Here is a 17,235-nt window from a genome sequence, read left to right on the forward strand (position 1 = left end):
AGCTTAACTTACTATTATCATCCTTCACATGATTTTATTCTTTGAAATCTTGTAGAAATCGATTGTTTTCAAAATCTGGTGATTTTTTTCTTTATTTAAAAACTCTGATAAGAATTTTGAGCATTTTCGGACAAATTCGAACGGATTGCATGATTCCCAGGTTTTGCCATACATTCAGGGATGGGGAACAACAAATTTCTAAATAATCATAAACGAGTGTGAATAGTTCGAAGATTATTTCTTGATTTGAAGCATTTACCGTTACTTTTTAAACTTATTTTTCTTTACGTCACCAAAACAGAATGCCAATAAGAAGATAAGGCTTCACTGTTGATATTAACCCTTAAATGCGCAATGTTGTTTTAAAACAACAAACCGAAAATACGTTTAATGTTAATTATTTCAATGGTTATTTATGTTAAAAATATTTCCGACGATTTCTAAAAAAATCGCTTTGCGCCTTTAAGGGTTAAACTGATTTTTATAAGGTTTATATGTATTATAATGTTGTGTTTATTATCAATTTTCTTTCAGGTTTACCGTTTTTGAGAAGGCAATAACAAAACACGTGTCACCACGCACTGTTCATACCCGAATGATTCGCCGAAACGTGGTGCGTTGTTCCCTGAGACGCGTTTCGCCTCATGAGTTTTTCGGCATCGAAATATCACCACTTTTTTATATGTAGGGGAGAATGTTCCCAAACCGACCCCCTAAATGGCAAAGGCCATGAAATTGCGAAAAATGAGTTTTGGTCAAGTTCCGTAGTCTATATTGTAGCGGGGACATTATTCTATATATCTGAGGCTTCATTATGGGTGCAGCTGTGGAAAGTTAGGAGATATAGAGGGTAAAGTGAAAGTATACGTTTTCGGCATTCTCAAAAATGGTGGTCCGAAACCGACCCTTTTCCTGTAGTCCAGAACTGATCTATATTTCGCACAAAATAGTTTGAGTAACGACAAACGAAAGCGCAGATAGATTAGCCAACAGCGCCATCTGCAAGAAACAATTGATCAGTTTTCCATGATTGTGGCTACGACAAAATTTTCCCACAGTTATGGAACAGTTTAGTATTTCCTGTATAAATCACTTCCTGGTCGTTTTTTGTGTCGACATCCACGCTCAAAAGCAATAATAATTGGTTGGTGTTATATTGCAGCAATCACATTGGCGGTATGTACGAATTTATGGCTAATATTTGCATTAAAACGGCTTTGTTTACATTCGCCGCCATCTTGGACACGAAGTGTTCCATAATATGATTGTTTGCAATCGATTAGAAGCTCAGTAAATTTGTTCTAAGCAAATCTATTTCATGGATATCACATAGCGATCCGAAAACTTGGATCTTAACGTTGGTTTTCATGTATTAATATCTACAATTAATTGATTTTGTGGAGTGTTGAAAGTAATTGAATGTTGAGAAAGTTGTTGAGCGTTCCATAATTGTGGGGGTAGTGTATGGGACCAACATTATCCCCTACTCAAGAGTGAATTGCACGAATGACAATTACGTTTGCGGAGGTGATGTAGGGTAAGACGGTAAAAATGGCCTCCTGGCCATAACGCCATAACTGTGAAATTTCTAGAAAACTAGAATTTACTAAGGTCTATAATCAGTTGGTACGTTTAAATATTTGTAAGACCGCCATACAACGTGAAAGTGGAAATATTTTTGTGTTACGTGGGGCGTTATGTGGCATATTATACAGTCTTACCCTAGCTAGATGAAAATTCTCTTTCCACTTTTTGTCCTATCTCACTAAATAAGAGAAGATCCATTAGTTACGAAACGCCCCCCATCCGCTCTATGTCACACTTTTTGTATGAAACATCTGAAAATTTTGTATGGGATGTCACACATCAGGGAACCCCTCCCCCTCTAAACGTTACGTAATTTGTGGGTGTTCCCTAATCTATCACGAAATCATTTAGAAATTTGTCCACTCTCTTTTCCCCTTTCAAATCATGCAGTAAAAAAGTCAAGGGCCCCATACGCCTGTCACTGGCGAACAAAGCTCGTGTGCTCTGCATCGAAGCTTAAAACCTGTGTTTGGGCACAATCGTTAATGCGAACATATTTTATATTCGGTTAGTTACTGCAAATAAATTATTTTTCGAGTCCCCATAATCAAGCAGGTATCTCAAGCATACCACATCGTTTTATTGCTGCATGATTGAGTGTTTGATTTTGATAAAATATCGAAAACAAAAGTGTGCATAAAAATTGCCGCGCCATAAAAAAAGAGGGTAGAGAATTAATACTGTTGTTTACATTTTAGAACCAACTGCTCCGCCTTCTCCCCCTTAAAAAAAGTAGAGTGCAATATGATGGGGGGGTCGGTTTCGGACCACTGCTTGCCGGTCGGTTTCGGACCACCCCGACTTTTTTCGCAAAATGACGCGCCGTTAAATAATGCCATCTCATACGACCTAAACTAAGTACGTGCAACATAGCTAAGACCATCAGATCACTCCTGACAGAGTCCAAGTTTCAAAGTGCTCGCGTTTTCGGGGGCACACCACTCGATACGGAAGCAACGAACAACTGTCATTTTTATTTTTTCACGCATGCTGCGACGCAGCAAAGCTGAATCAACAAAAATGACAGTTGTCCGCCGCTGGGACAAACTCAACTCGTGTGTTTGTGTGTTTGTCCTTGTGTTGCAGTTAAAATGGAACGCAAGATTGTCTTTATCCTCTGCAGATGAGGCGTTTCGCCCGGGGCCCATTTTTAAAACACATTTTAAATGCGTTAGAAAGTCTCAAAAGCCTTGTTGATTTGATAAGGAGATCACTGTGAAATGTTGCTGGTTTTGTAAACTTTGCGTCTGCACATTGAAATGGTTAGGTATTCTTGTTTCTATTGATGAAAACATCGAAAAGGCTTAAGGGTGGCTCTTAGTGAGCCTACGCATACTTGGGTATCATTTATATGCTGCAGATGCTATCATGTACATGATCTACAACGAAGCCAACGGCTTCTTCCAGGTTTTTCCCTATATTATCTTCACTTGACGCATGCATCAAAATCCAAATATTAAAGTTCATTTCATTTATTTAGTTAACATCTAAACAGATAACACTGAATCAACAATTTGACGCCACAATGCACGGTTCGAGGCCGCATCTCTCCATCCTCGGATACGCCCCACGCTCGCCAAGTCGTTCTGCACCTGGTCTGCCCATCTCGCTCGCTGCGCTCCACGCCGTCTCGTACCTGCCGGATCGGAAGCGAACACCATCTTTGCAGGGTTGCTGTCCGGCATTCTTGCAACATGTCCTGCCCATCGTACCCTTCCGGCTTTAGCTACCTTCTGGATACTGGGTTCGCCGTAGAGTTGGGCGAGCTCATGGTTCATTCTTCGCCGCCACACACCGTCTTCTTGCACACCGCCAAATATGGTCCTAAGCACCCGTCTCTCGAATACTCCGAGTGCTTGCAAGTCCTTCTCGAGCATTGTCCATGTTTCATGTCCGTAGAGGACTACCGGTCTTATTAACGTCTTGTACATGACACATTTGGTGCGGTGGCGAATCTTTTTCGACCGCAGTTTCTTCTGGAGCCCGTAGTAGGCCCGACTTCCACAGATGATGCGCCTTCGTATTTCACGACTAACGTTGTTGTCAGCCGTTAGCAAGGATCCGAGGTAGACGAATTCCTCGACCACCTCGAAGGTATCCCCGTCTATCGTAACACTGCTTCCCAGGCGGGCCCTGTCGCGCTCGGTTCCGCCCACAAGCATGTACTTTGTCTTTGACGCATTCACCACCAGTCCAACTTTTGTTGCTTCACATTTCAGGCGGGTGTACAGTTCTGCCACCTTTGCAAATGTTCGGCCGACAATGTCCATGTCATCCGCGAAACGAATAAATTGACTGGATCTGTTGAAAATCGTACCTCGGCTGTTACACCCGGCTCTCCGCATGACACCTTCTAGCGCAATGTTGAACAACAGGCACGAAAGTCCATCACCTTGTCTTAGTCCCCGGCGCGATTCGAACGAACTGGAGTGTTCGCCCGAAATCTTCACACAGTTTTGCACACCATCCACCGTTGCTTTGATCAGTCTGGTAAGCTGTTCTCGTCCATAATTTTCCATAGCTCTACGCGGTCTATACTGTCGTATGGCGCCTTGAAATCAACGAGCTGATGGTGCATTGGACCTGGAATTGACGGCATTTTGAAGGATTTGCCGTACAGTAAAGATCTGGTCCGTTGTCGAGCGGCCGTCAACGAAGCCGGCTTGATAACTTCCCACGAACTCGTTCACTAATGGTGACAGACGACGGAAGATGATCTGGGATATCACTTTGTAGGCGGCATTAAGGATGGTGATCGCTCGAAAGTTCTCACACTCCAGTTTGTCGCCTTTCTTGTAGATGGGGCATATAACCCCTTCCTTCCACTCCTCCGGTAGCTGTTCGGTTTCCCAGATTCTGACTATCAGTTTGTGCAGGCAAGTGGCCAGCTTTTCCGGGCCCATCTTGATGAGCTCAGCTCCAATACCATCCTTACCAGCTGCTTTGTTGGTCTTTAGCTGTTGAATGGCATCCTTAACTTCCCTCAAGGTGGGGGCTGGTTGACTTCCATCGTCCGCTGAACTGACGTAGTCATCTCCTCCGCTGCCTTGACTTTCACTGCCTGTACTCTCAGCGCCATTCAGATGTTCCTCGTAGTGCTGCTTCCACCTTTCGATCACCACACGTTCGTCCGTCAAGATCCTCCCATCCTTATCCCGGCACATTTCGGCTCGCGGCACGAAGCCTTTGCGGGATGCGTTGAGCTTCTGATAGAACTTGCGTGTATCTTGAGAACGGCACAGCTGTTCCATCTCCTCGCACTCCGCTTCTTCCAGGCGGCGTTTCTTCTCCTGAAAAAGGCGGGTCTGCTGTCTCCGCTTCCGTCTATAACGTTCCACGTTCTGCCGGGTACCTTGCTGCAGCGCGACCGCCCGCGCTGCGTCCTTCTCCTCCAGAATCTGTCTGCACTCTTCGTCGAACCAATCGTTCCGTCGACTTCGACCCATATACCCGACGTTGTTCTCCGCTGTGTCGTTAATGGCTGCTTTAACTGTACTCCAGCAGTCCTCAAGAGGGGCCCCATCGAGCTCATCCTCTTCCGGCAACGCTGCCTCGAGATGCTGCGCGTATGCAGTGGCGACATCAGGTTGCTTCAGTCGCTCTAGGTCGTACCGCGGCGGTCGTCGGTACCGAACATTGTTGATGACGGATAGTTTTGGGCGCAGTTTAACCATCACCAGATAGTGGTCAGAGTCGATGTTAGCGCCACGATATGTCCTGACGTCGATAATGTCGGAGAAGTGCCGTCCATCAATCAGAACGTGGTCGATTTGTGATTCTGTCTGCAGTTTTTTTTTTTTTTTTGTCGAAAAAACAATCCAAAATTTTGCTACTTTAACTTTAATATAAATATTAAAGTTAAAGTAGCAAAATTTTGGATTTTTTTTTTCGACAAAAAATTATAATCGAGATTTACATTCATAGGCAGCTGGAATCGAGTCTAATGCCTTCTGGAAAGTCCAGAGAAAGGGTTAGTGGTAGTCCCAAAGCAAAACTTTGGAAAGTTTGTTCGGTGTGGAACTCACGATATGAAAAAAAAATTTCTTCATCAGGCGTTATTAGGCTGTTCTGCTAAAAAAAGGTTATGAAACAAGCTTAAAGAAAATCTTTTAAAAGTCGATTATTTTGGCAGACCAAATGCATTGGTTCATCAACAACTAAAAATTGTCTGTTTCTGATGCCTGTATTTCGGTTACAATATGGATTAGCGTTTTGATATTCTAGGGTCTAAAATATGTGAGTTATTAATTGAAAATTTTTCTTTGTCCGCCTTTGCATGAGCATGTATCTTGTGTGGCAAATACAATGGGTACACTATGCCCAGTGTGTTGAGAAAGTTTCCAACCCGAAAACACCGGACCGAGAATCGAACTCGTCATCTCCGGATTGGCAATCATTCGCCTTCGCTCGCAAGGCTAATGGAGACCCCAGTAACTAAGCATTCATATCGAAGTAAATTTGTGAAAAAATGATCTCATAATATGCAAAAGAATCTTCTTGTCAATTAGACATATGTTTGAGACGAGTAATGCCTTTGTTAAAGTTCTTTCTATGAGAATTATGGAATTATTTACATATTGCAACAGCTTGTAGTGAAAACGACAAAATATCCAATTCATAATATTTTTAAATTAGTATACGTTAAAAAAAACTGTTGATGACACTCATTTGACTACGCAACCGAAGCAAAATATCAGTTAGCAAATATGCTCCATGCACTTCATGACCTAGAGTTTTTATCTACACATTGCGAATGATAACCAAACGAAACCCATGGTGTCATCAATACCAATTTGACCTCGCGGTAAAAGTGTATTTCATGTGAGTTTTCTTGCTTATATTGCAGCAAGCATCCTACGCAATCGAATAGAAATAGTAGAACTGCTGCATTGAAACGATTGATCAGTGATGTCGATCAGAAAATTTGCTTTTTTGACTCAAACTATATTGTGTTTCTTAACAGCTTCAGCTATACCGCCGGAAAGCTATGTATGTAAAGACGAGCCAGATGGTCAATTCGTTGGAGATCCCACGGATTGCAGCCATTTCTACATGTGTCAAGGTGGAACTGGAATAGGTGCAACTTGTCCAACGGGGATGCTATTTGATTCATCACAAAATCGATGCGATTTTGATGCTGAATGTATGACAACCGTCGACCAAACGACCAGTTCGTCCACAGAAGCATCAACGAGTTTTACTTCTACTTTTGACCCAATCGAGGAGGGGATAACTACCCCTAGCGTTGGGACTGATGTAGAACACTTCTGTAGAAATGCAGATCCAAGTGTTCCGAATTTCTTTCCGAGTGCCACCAATTGTGAACAATACTACATATGTTTGAATCGGAAGCCTTTCATGTTGGCATGCGGTGAAGGAAGATATTGGAATCAGCAGAAGCGATGCTGTGATGCTCCGAAGGCAGCACACTGCTCGGTAAAATATTTGTGAAGCATTTTAGTATCTACTATTTATTTACATTTGTTTTCAGGTATCCGTTCCAACCGAGTTTCCGAATTGTCCACCAAAAGGGTATGCATTTTTCCCCCATCCGAAGATCTGCGAGTTTTTCCTGTACTGTGATTTAGGAATTATTTCCGTTCAGAAGTGTCCCTTCTTTTATCACTGGGACCCGAATCTTGAGAAATGTGTATGGAAAACAGCATCCAATTGCACGAAGAGCAGCGTCAGTGATTTTAGGTGGAATTAAATCGTGATATGATAAAGTTAAGTAGCTAGCAAAAAGGGGAAACTGTGGCATGTTCATAACACATGACATCATACCCTTCAATAATTTCTCATACTTTCGATTGATGCACAACGAACGCTCAAAGTCGTTCGTTGACATGAATGATGTCTCAGCAATTCTAGTCTGAGACCTCAAATTGCAATGCACACATTTAGTGTACCGATTACTAAGTTGCGATGTCATCAATGGCCTTCTCTAATTACACTGGCTTCGACTGTCTCCCGTAGGTAACCCTGTATTCAAAAATCGTTAATAAAGGCATATTAGTTTCAACCGTTCATGAGGTAACGCGTAATTATTGTTGATGACCGCACGGGGTCCTTTGGACCACCACAAAACCTATTGCCACAAGATCTGACCGACATGGGCTGTCAAGTGTTGGTTTATCGTGAAAATGCAATTTAATGCTGTCTGAATAATAAAATAACTGGGCTTTTGGATTTATAATTTTTAGATTCAGCGCAATCCTTGGGTAGGATTTCCTTGTGTTTAGGGGGGTTGCCACTTGGTTTACAAACTTCTTCTGATATAGGGGAACTCTTCCGTTTTCCATCTCACTGAACATATATTCATCTCATCGCAAAACAAAAACAAAACAGCACCAATCTTATCGCTTCTTTTTGCTAACACGCGTGCTCACTGGTGAAAAAATCGCAAAAATAAGAAACAAACTGAATTTCCTTTCATTGCTTTGTTTTTGATGGAGTGGATATAGGAGCTATGGGATGAAGTGCCGAACCGTTCCCCTACTCGTTCAAATTGAAAACCGGAATGTGGAACTTGCAAAGTTGTAAGGGAAGAGGCCCAAAAACGCCTCCCCAATGCAAAACGCCTTTTGGGTATTGTTCGTAACAATACTAGACCAAAAAATAAGTAGGCTAGGTAAAAAAAGTGTCAGAATAATCAAAATAAAGGTAGGAAACCGAAATTTCACACATTTTGATGAAACATCTAACATTTTGGCGAAGCAAAACACCATAGTGGGACTAACCTACAATGGACTACGCGTCTCCACACACTTTCTCTACCAGAGTTCTGATTCGCCGACGCTTGATTCGTCGTTCCCTAGGAGCTGTTAGCTGAAAGGCGTTTTTCCTCATGAGTTTTCCGGCAATAAAATATCACCAGTTTTTTTTAATGTGAATATTATCGATATGATTGAGATTTTCTACCATTTTTAAACGGCATCAGCAAGCTGTATTGCTTAACAATACTAAGCATATGCGGTATTTCGTAAAATTTTGTTTCAGGTGGTTCGAAACGAAATTCCGCGGAATTTGAGCATGGCGAAATCTGAATTATTGATTTCGTTTCGTTTCGTAAAATAAAAAAAAAATTAGCTAGAAAAAACTAGCTTATAACGAAATTTTACGGAATTCCGCGGAATTTCGAAACAAATTTAGACTTAAACCATACTGTCTCGTAAGGTCGTGTGTTATCAAAAATTTTGGCTGCGCCGCTGAACAAATTCAATGTTATACAAATTTTTCTATTAACGCCTGCTAATTAATCCCATTCTGAATCGACAAATACGTATTTAGTTTTCTTCTTCGGTGTTTGATTAGAAATGTCTGTGTTTATGTTTATTAGAAATATCTTTAACTATTCTATCCCATTTTTTTCCTAAAGTGGTCCGACCTAATATTTAAGATGTCAGGCTCAGAGTGTAATTATAATCAGATATGAATCAGATCAGTACAACTTTGCCAAAGAGGCAAAGTCGTGGCGCGGATTCCTGAGGCCCTTGTAAAGTTTTTTTTAATTAAAGGACAACTTCTTCACCTCTTTTGTCTCAAACCAGCATTCCTCTTATAATCTTATAATAATGAGTATCAAACTAATTTTCCGGGACAGTCCCGTTTTTTAGACTTTTCGTAATCTACAAAAACCTCAATTTGTCCCGTTTTTTCATTGATTTTTCCAAAGAGCTCCAAAACATTATTCAAACAAATTCAATATTTTAGACAAGAATCTAAAACCAAATAGGTAAGTTAATGACAACAGGTGGCAAAAAGATATTTTTTCAAAAAGTTTCATTTCAATGTTTTTGCCTTTCTCGTACAACAAAGTTGTACCGAAAGGCTATCATTTCCCTACGAAAACGAACTTTTTATAAAAGCCTAGGAGACCCATAGTGTTATATACCAATCGACTCAGCTTGACGAGCTGAGCAAATGTCTGTCTGTCCGTGCGTATGTATGTGTGTATGTGTGTGTATGTGTGTGCACAAAAGCTAAGAAAAACATTAGACAACTTTTTATATAGTAATCATCAACCGATTTTCTCGCAACAAGTTTCATTCGACAGGGGGCAAAGCCTAGTTGATCACTATTGAATTTGATAACGATCGGCCGTTGCGTTTAAAAGTTATAAAGAAAATGGTACATCGAACCATATTAGCACCATATAAGGTTGGTTTTGGGCTAAATGCGAGAAAGGCAGTATCACTACTCGGTGATTTAAGTTGGGTTTTTGGCTAATTCCGAAGGCATTAAAATTTACCGCTGGGACAGACATTCTAATTTCCAGATTATGTTCATTTTCGATTTTTCTTGCGAAGTAGGTAATTCTTCTTTTTCAAATCTGCTTTACCATATATTTTTCAGTCGTTTGATTCTTTTCGAAACATGAATCATTCAAAACCTTTCCGAATAATTCTGAATATTTCGAAATCATCCACTGTGAAAAAACGACGATTATTATCGTATAATTAAAAATAATTATAAATTATTGATATATTTTGGCTTTTTCAGTCTGTTAAACTGTGTCCCATTTAATGTTAAAAATGTTAATGACAATCAAATTATGTGTTCAAATACCAGAAGCTCTAATCCTAGCATATATTTTTATAGTTGTTAAGTGTATGAAGAACGGCAGACAGCTTTTCCCTTGAGAAAGACCCAATAAACGGACCAAAACGTCGGGCAATGCGAATATAAACTCGTTTGAATATATCAGACTGAAAAAGTCAAAATAAATCAATAAACACCCCAGTCGGACTGTAATCAATTATAAATTATAAATCAACTGAACAAAATCGAATCTAAGGTAGTTTCAACGAGGGATAATTTGTTGGATTTCGGTCCTCACGTACTTTACAGATCAGGCTAGTTTACAAATCAGGAGCTTGTCTGCAAATTTCGCCAGGATTTGTTTTACTTTCCACGACGAAATTGCGCCTTTTTGGAAGCACATGAGAACAAAATCAATGGACAAGATTTCCGAGGTGTAAGGCTACGTGTAGTCAATTTCGATCCAAAAGAACTGTGAATTGATTGGATTTGGCATTGGATTTGGATTATGACAATATGGCCAATCATATTGATGGAAATAATTAAAATTACATTTTATTCATGTTCTTTGCTTGTTGAGATTCTTGTTATTCTTATCCGCAGATTTTTCCTCACTTATATTCATGAAAAAGGGTTTTAGCACGAGAAATTAATAATTCCACTCTTTTCGCAAAATACTACCACACTTACAGTGCAGTGGGAGTGCGTTCTAGATTCCCCAATGGCACGCTTAGCGGGGATTATGCTAAGCAAAATCCTATTAAATGATCCGATTATTTTCTCTTTTTATAAGTATATTTTCACGCCGTTCCCCCCTCAGCGATTTCCTCGGAACAAATTGCATTCGACAGGGAATCCTGTCTCATTGTTTCCTATTGAAAATTAGCTGAATCGGACCATGAAATCGTAAGTTCTGACCAAACTACATTTATTAAGCAAACATTTCATAAAAAAGACTCGCGCACTTTTCCAGTGTTTACCCTTAACCGATTTGCTCACATTCGACGGGGAATCTTATCTCATCGTTTTCTTTCGAAAATTCGGTCGAATCGGACTATAGGATCAGAAGTTATGGCTAAAATAGTAATTGAAAAACGGGTATAGAAAAACAATGCTTGGCACTTATGCTCATCCGATTTGTTGTGTTTGACAAGGGTTCTTGAAATGAGTATAAATAAATATGAATAATGAGTGTATTCATCTAACATTGTTTTTTTGGACTTCTCTCAAATACAATTCATGTGCCTTCAAAATCGCCCGAGAAAGGCACTAACATCGCTAGGTGGATTAATCAGTGGTTTTAATGGAAAATTATGATATTTCGATGATTTTTTTCTTATAATTGTAATTTTTACATTTTTATTTTAGCCAATAATCTGGTAAGACTTGATAACGACAACTGCAGGAATTTCAATTACCCCCAGGATGCAGCGCGTTGGTTCGGAGAAATCGTCCCACGAGCTGAAATGGGAAGGAAGAAACTGTTGTTGATTCCCGGAGCTAAAATTCGGTCCGCCCGACCTGTTTACATAGAAGTAATTGGTCTGATCATTAGCATTGTTTTGACTAGACGACAGATTCTGTTTCACGGAAACATTGTAGTTGACGACTGTCCACTCCTCTTGTTGGTTGTAGGGGTGGGTGGAATAGGGGGAGTTGGTAAGGGAAGGCTCCTCCGTTGTGGGTTTGAAATAGACAAATTAGTCACCGTCTGCTGAATTCGTTGGCATGAAAAAGGTCTGTTTCTGCACTGAGTTACACTGAGGCAAATGGACGTAAGAATTTTATTAAAACGCCTTATGAAAATTTGTCATTGGTATTAATTTCAAAAGATTAACCCTTATGTGAGTGACGTTTTTTCCCACCGCAGATGGGTGACGGGGTACCCGGGTACCCAACCATCTTACAATGGGCATTTATGTGTCTGTGGGTGTTTGTATGTGTGTTTGTTGGTGTGTATCGCTGTGTCTATGTATGCGCATGTGTGTAGGTGTGGTTTCAGAGAAGTGTGTGTATACAGAAGCCACTGGGTGGTCCCCTCGAAGATCCGGAACATCCGTAAAAGAGGCATTCCACGGGGGCATGTCAGTCGATCCTGAGCGACCATTTCGAAAATATTTGAAACTCTGCACAGTTTTTCAATTTCATCTAAATCGTCATTTTTCGATATCAAATCTTCATATTGAGTCACGACTAACTTTTCAAAAGGGTGTATGTGAAAATGGTTCAAAAATATTTAAAAAGCTGCACAGCAAAAACGGAATGTTCGATTGTTATGATTTTTTCAGCAAAGTTAGACAACTAAATGGTGATTCTTAAGAAAATGTGCACAGTAAAAAACATTTTTTGCCTTTAAAAATATAATTTTGTCACAAAACTCAAATATCTCAAAACCCTATCTTTTTTCGAACGTAATTTTTTAGGAAAACGGTCCATTATATTAGCTATCTACCATAAAATTTGGTGATGGTAAACTAATAAACAAAAAGTTATGACATTTCAAACATTTCACAATTTTCACATTTAGTAAAAAAAATTTTTTCTGTGTAAGTTATTTCGAGAATTGCAGTTTGATGCAGATTTTATTGTTAAGGGACGTGATTTAAACAAGTTGTTTTCATGATATTTTGATTTAATTATTCATAGCATCTATAAGAAACTTAGACACGATCCAGTGTTGTGATCAAAAGTATTGATAGTGTCATAATTTTCATTGCACGTGACTGGCGAAAAATTCTTTTAATAGTGTTGAAACCTGTTGATAATAACGTTGATAGAAACATATCAGAAATGTTATTTTTAAGACAAAAGCTGCAAAATCAAAGATTTATATACACGTGTACGTCTATAGTTTACCTGCAAAAAATATACCTCTTAGAGAATAGACTTTATGATCGGGAGGAAACGGGTATCTTCAACAACAACAAATGCATGATAGGTACATACCATGACAATGCTCACGAAAAAGCAAAAAAATTACTACTACTAAGGTTGTAAAAGATCTTATAGTAATTTTTTTCTTCAGTCAAGCAAATGACACCAAACTAGTCAGTAAAAACTTAAAAGTGATTTTGTTTATTGAAATATTACGAACAACATGAGTAGCCGCTTTCTCAACTGTTGTAGGCCGTTTGATGGAAAAAAGTGTTCAAAAGAGTTACGAAATCTCGCCGGAGACGAACCAGCCTCGGGCTGAAAGTCTCCTTAATAAAGTCAATAAAAAAAAAAAAAAAAGTTACGAAATCTCACCGTAAGCACCATAGATAAACTGAGAGCGACTGGTTATGCTCCAATGTCCACATTGAATACAAATTTACGCATTTGCACGTCCTGCCGTCTAAACGTTGACAAAAGAGCAATCTGTATATCATCGGTTGAGCAGAGCGCAGGAAGTTCGAAAACGACAGCAACTGAGGAATTGCCAGATGTATCGACAACAACTGAGGAATTACCAGAAGTATTAAGTGCTGAGAGCCTTGCCACCGTATCAGCGAAATCTGTTTCAACAAATCAATCGGAAGATGAGTGTATCCAAAAGGTCAACATCGAACGCTTTAACGAGGGCATAGCTGGGATAAAAGTGACTCCGATTAAATGGAGTAAGATGGACTACGTTTATTACCCGGAGAAAAATACCGTGAAATAAACGAAGCTGTACGAAGAAACCTCTTCAAATTAGGACCTGATGATGTGGAAAATACAGACTACGATGAGGTAATTATAAATATGAAGGAAAGGTTCTCGAATGCAGCCACGACAAGGAAAGAAAAATTATTGATTTTGTCGATGCTGCCAAGTTCGTGGTCTATTCAGGATGCCATTGATGAGTTCAAAACCAATAGAAATACAGTAAAAGAGACAAAACAATTGAAGAATAACTGTCTTTCAACCAAAAATACTAGGTCTAGTACTGCATTAACAGATGAGACAAAAGAAATAGTAGTTCAATATTTTGAAGATGATGAAGTAAGTCGAGCTATGCCTGGTCAAAAAGATTATGTATCAGTAAAAAAAGATGGAAAGCGTCAAGCATTCCAAAAACGATTAATGATGACGACTTCTAAAGAAGCGTACACACGCTTCAAGGAAATTCACGATAATATTAAAATAGGTTTTTCCTCATTTGCAAGCCTTCGGCCAAGGCAATGTAAGCTTCTTTCCAATTCAGGAACACATAATGTGTGTGTGTGTGTGCACAACCCATGAGAATATTAATCTTATTTTACATAGTTTGAAAATAATCAATTTAACAAATGATATTAAAATGCTAACTGGTAGTCTTTTGTGTGAAAATACAACATCAAATTGCTATCTACGATCTTGTTCGGATTGTCCAGATTCTTCATCATTGGAAAATACTTTATTCGCTCAGTTTGAAGAAAAATATATTGATCAGTTATCATTTGAGCAATGGGTGACCACGGATAGGTGTGACATAGAAACTATTGTAAAACCTGTAGATGAGTTTGTGTCATATTTTTGCTTGAAATTAGAAAGTTTAATCCCTCACGATTTCATTAAAACAGAACAATCCAGCTTTTTAAAAATACGAAAATACATTACAAAATGGTGAATTTTAGTCATTTGTGATTTTCTGAAAATTACAGCTTTGTATTGCAAGATGAAGTGCAGTCCCATCACTGGAACGTACAACAAGCTACAATTCATCCATTCGTTATTTATTTTAATGGAAGTACGCAAATTGAACACTTAAGTTTTATTATAATTTCCGAAGATTTAAGACACGATTCAGTATCCGTAAACTTGTTCATTGAAAAAATGATTAACTTTTTACGCGTTCATGTCTGATGGAGCAGCGTCGCAGTACAAAAATCGTAAGAATTTTTCGAGCCTATGTCAATTTAAATCAATGTACGGAATTGATGCAGAATGGCATTTTTTTGCTACATCACATGGCAAAGGTCCTTGTGATGCTATTGGAGGAACAATAAAGCGCATGGCCACAAGAACAAGTTTAGCCAAAGAACGTGAGCATCCAATTAAAACTGCGAAAGAACTTTTTGATTGGGCAAATCGTAGAAAAGAAAAAGATTTAACCAAATTATCATTTTGTTTTACTACTACTGAAGAGTACGAAATAAAGGCTTCAGAGCTCAGCGAGCAATTTAATAACGCGAAAACGATCCAAGGAACCCAAAAATTTCACTGTTTCATTCCATTGTCGGAAAATAAAATTAAAGCAAAACTATACTCAAACTGTGCTGATAATAATTCAAAAGTGTTCGATATTTTAAAAAATTGAATAAAAATAAATAAAAATAAGTATTAATAAACTGTTTTCATGATATCATAACCCATACCAAAATTCAAACTCAAAACTCTTAGAGTTTCTATAACAACATTGTGTAACTGCCACATTTAATTTAATACTTAGGATAATATTAATTCATTTTATTTATTTATACATATAATATTTATACATATAATATACATAATATCGATGAATACATAAATATGGAATATCATACAAACAACTTGTTTAACTCACGCAAGGCCCTTAACAATAAAATCAGCATCAAATCTGCGATTCTTGAAAAAAAATACACGGAAATTTTTTTGTTTACTATATGTGAAAATTGTGAAATGTTTGAAATGTCATAACTTTTTGCTTATTAGTTTACCATCACCAAATTTTTATGGTAGATAGCTATATAATGGACCGTTTTCCCTAAAAAATACGTTCGAAAAAGATAGGGTTTTGAGATATTTGAGTTTTTGTGACAAAATGATATTTTTAAAGGCAAAAAAATTTTTTTACTGTGCACATTTTCTTAAGAATCACCATTTAGTTGTCTAACTTTGCTGAAAAAATCATAACAATCGAACATTCCGTTTTTGCTGTGCAGCTTTTTAAATATTTTTGAACCATTTTCACATACACCCTTTTGAAAAGTTAGTCGTGACTCAATATGAAGATTTGATATCGAAAAATGACGATTTAGATGAAATTGAAAAACTGTGCAAAGTTTCAACTCAATAGAAAATCATGAATTAAAAATTTTCTTAAATTTTGATGCTGTTGCTTGGAATCGCTCAAAAACGGTCAATTCGTAAATTCCATCGTATGCGACGGGATTTTTTAAGAATAATTTTCTGCCGAATCCTGAGCATGGAATCGATACTTTGATCTACATACGGACCATTGTGTCCACTAGGTGGTACCCTGGAAGATCCTAAACATCGGTAAAATGGTCAATTCGTAAATTACATCGTGAAGCGACGGGATTTTTTTCAGAATAATTTTCTGCCGAACCCTGAGCATTGAATCGATGCTTTGACCCACATACGGACGGTTGTGTCCACTGAGTGGTCCCCTGGGAAATCCGGATCATCCGTGAAAATGGTCAATTCGTAAATTCCATCGTAAAGCGACGGGATTTTTTAGAACCATTTTCTGCCGAACCCTGAGTATGGAATTGATGCTTTGAGCCACATGCGGACCATTCTGTCCACCGGGTGGTCCCTTGTAGAGATGTCGCAAATTAATCGATTTCTTCGATTAATCGTTGTGATAATCGATTAATTTTGAATCGATTACTTCCCAACGATTAATCGATTCAATAATCGACAAGAATGGAGAGTAATCGATTAGTAACTAATCGATTAATAGGGTTTTTACGACAACGCTTAGATGTCGATTACTTCGATTAATCGATTCATCGTTGAGGTAATCGATTAATTTTGAATCGATTACTACTCAACGATGAATCGATTCAATAATCGTCAAGAATCGAGAGTAATCGATTAGTTATTAATCGATTAATCTAGATTTAACGACATCTCTAGTCCCTTGGAAGATCCGCAACATTCGTAGAATTGGTCAATTAGTAAATGATTTTAAACCATTTATTGCCAAACCCTGAGCATGAAATTAATGCTTTGACCCACAAACGGACCATTGTGCCCTTTGGGAGGTCCCCTAGAAAATCCGGAATTCCCGTAAAGATGGTCAATTTGCAAACTGAAGCGACGTCATTTTTATACAACCAATTTTTGCCGAACCACGTGGGTCAAAACATCGATTCCATACTCAGGGTTCAGCAGAAAATGGTTCTAAAAAAATCCCGTCACTTTACGATGGAATAT

General features: G+C 38.5%; 1 protein-coding gene across 1 annotated transcript in view; it reads right to left on the minus strand.

Annotated features, from left to right (window-relative positions):
• The window catches only part of LOC134222325 (uncharacterized), a 101,947-nt gene that overhangs the window by 39,012 nt on the left and 45,700 nt on the right, over positions 1-17,235 (minus strand). The gene's annotated exons all lie outside the window — the stretch shown is intronic.

This window comes from Armigeres subalbatus, chromosome 3, assembly GCF_024139115.2.
Source record: "Armigeres subalbatus isolate Guangzhou_Male chromosome 3, GZ_Asu_2, whole genome shotgun sequence".
Lineage (NCBI taxonomy): Eukaryota > Metazoa > Arthropoda > Insecta > Diptera > Culicidae > Armigeres > Armigeres subalbatus.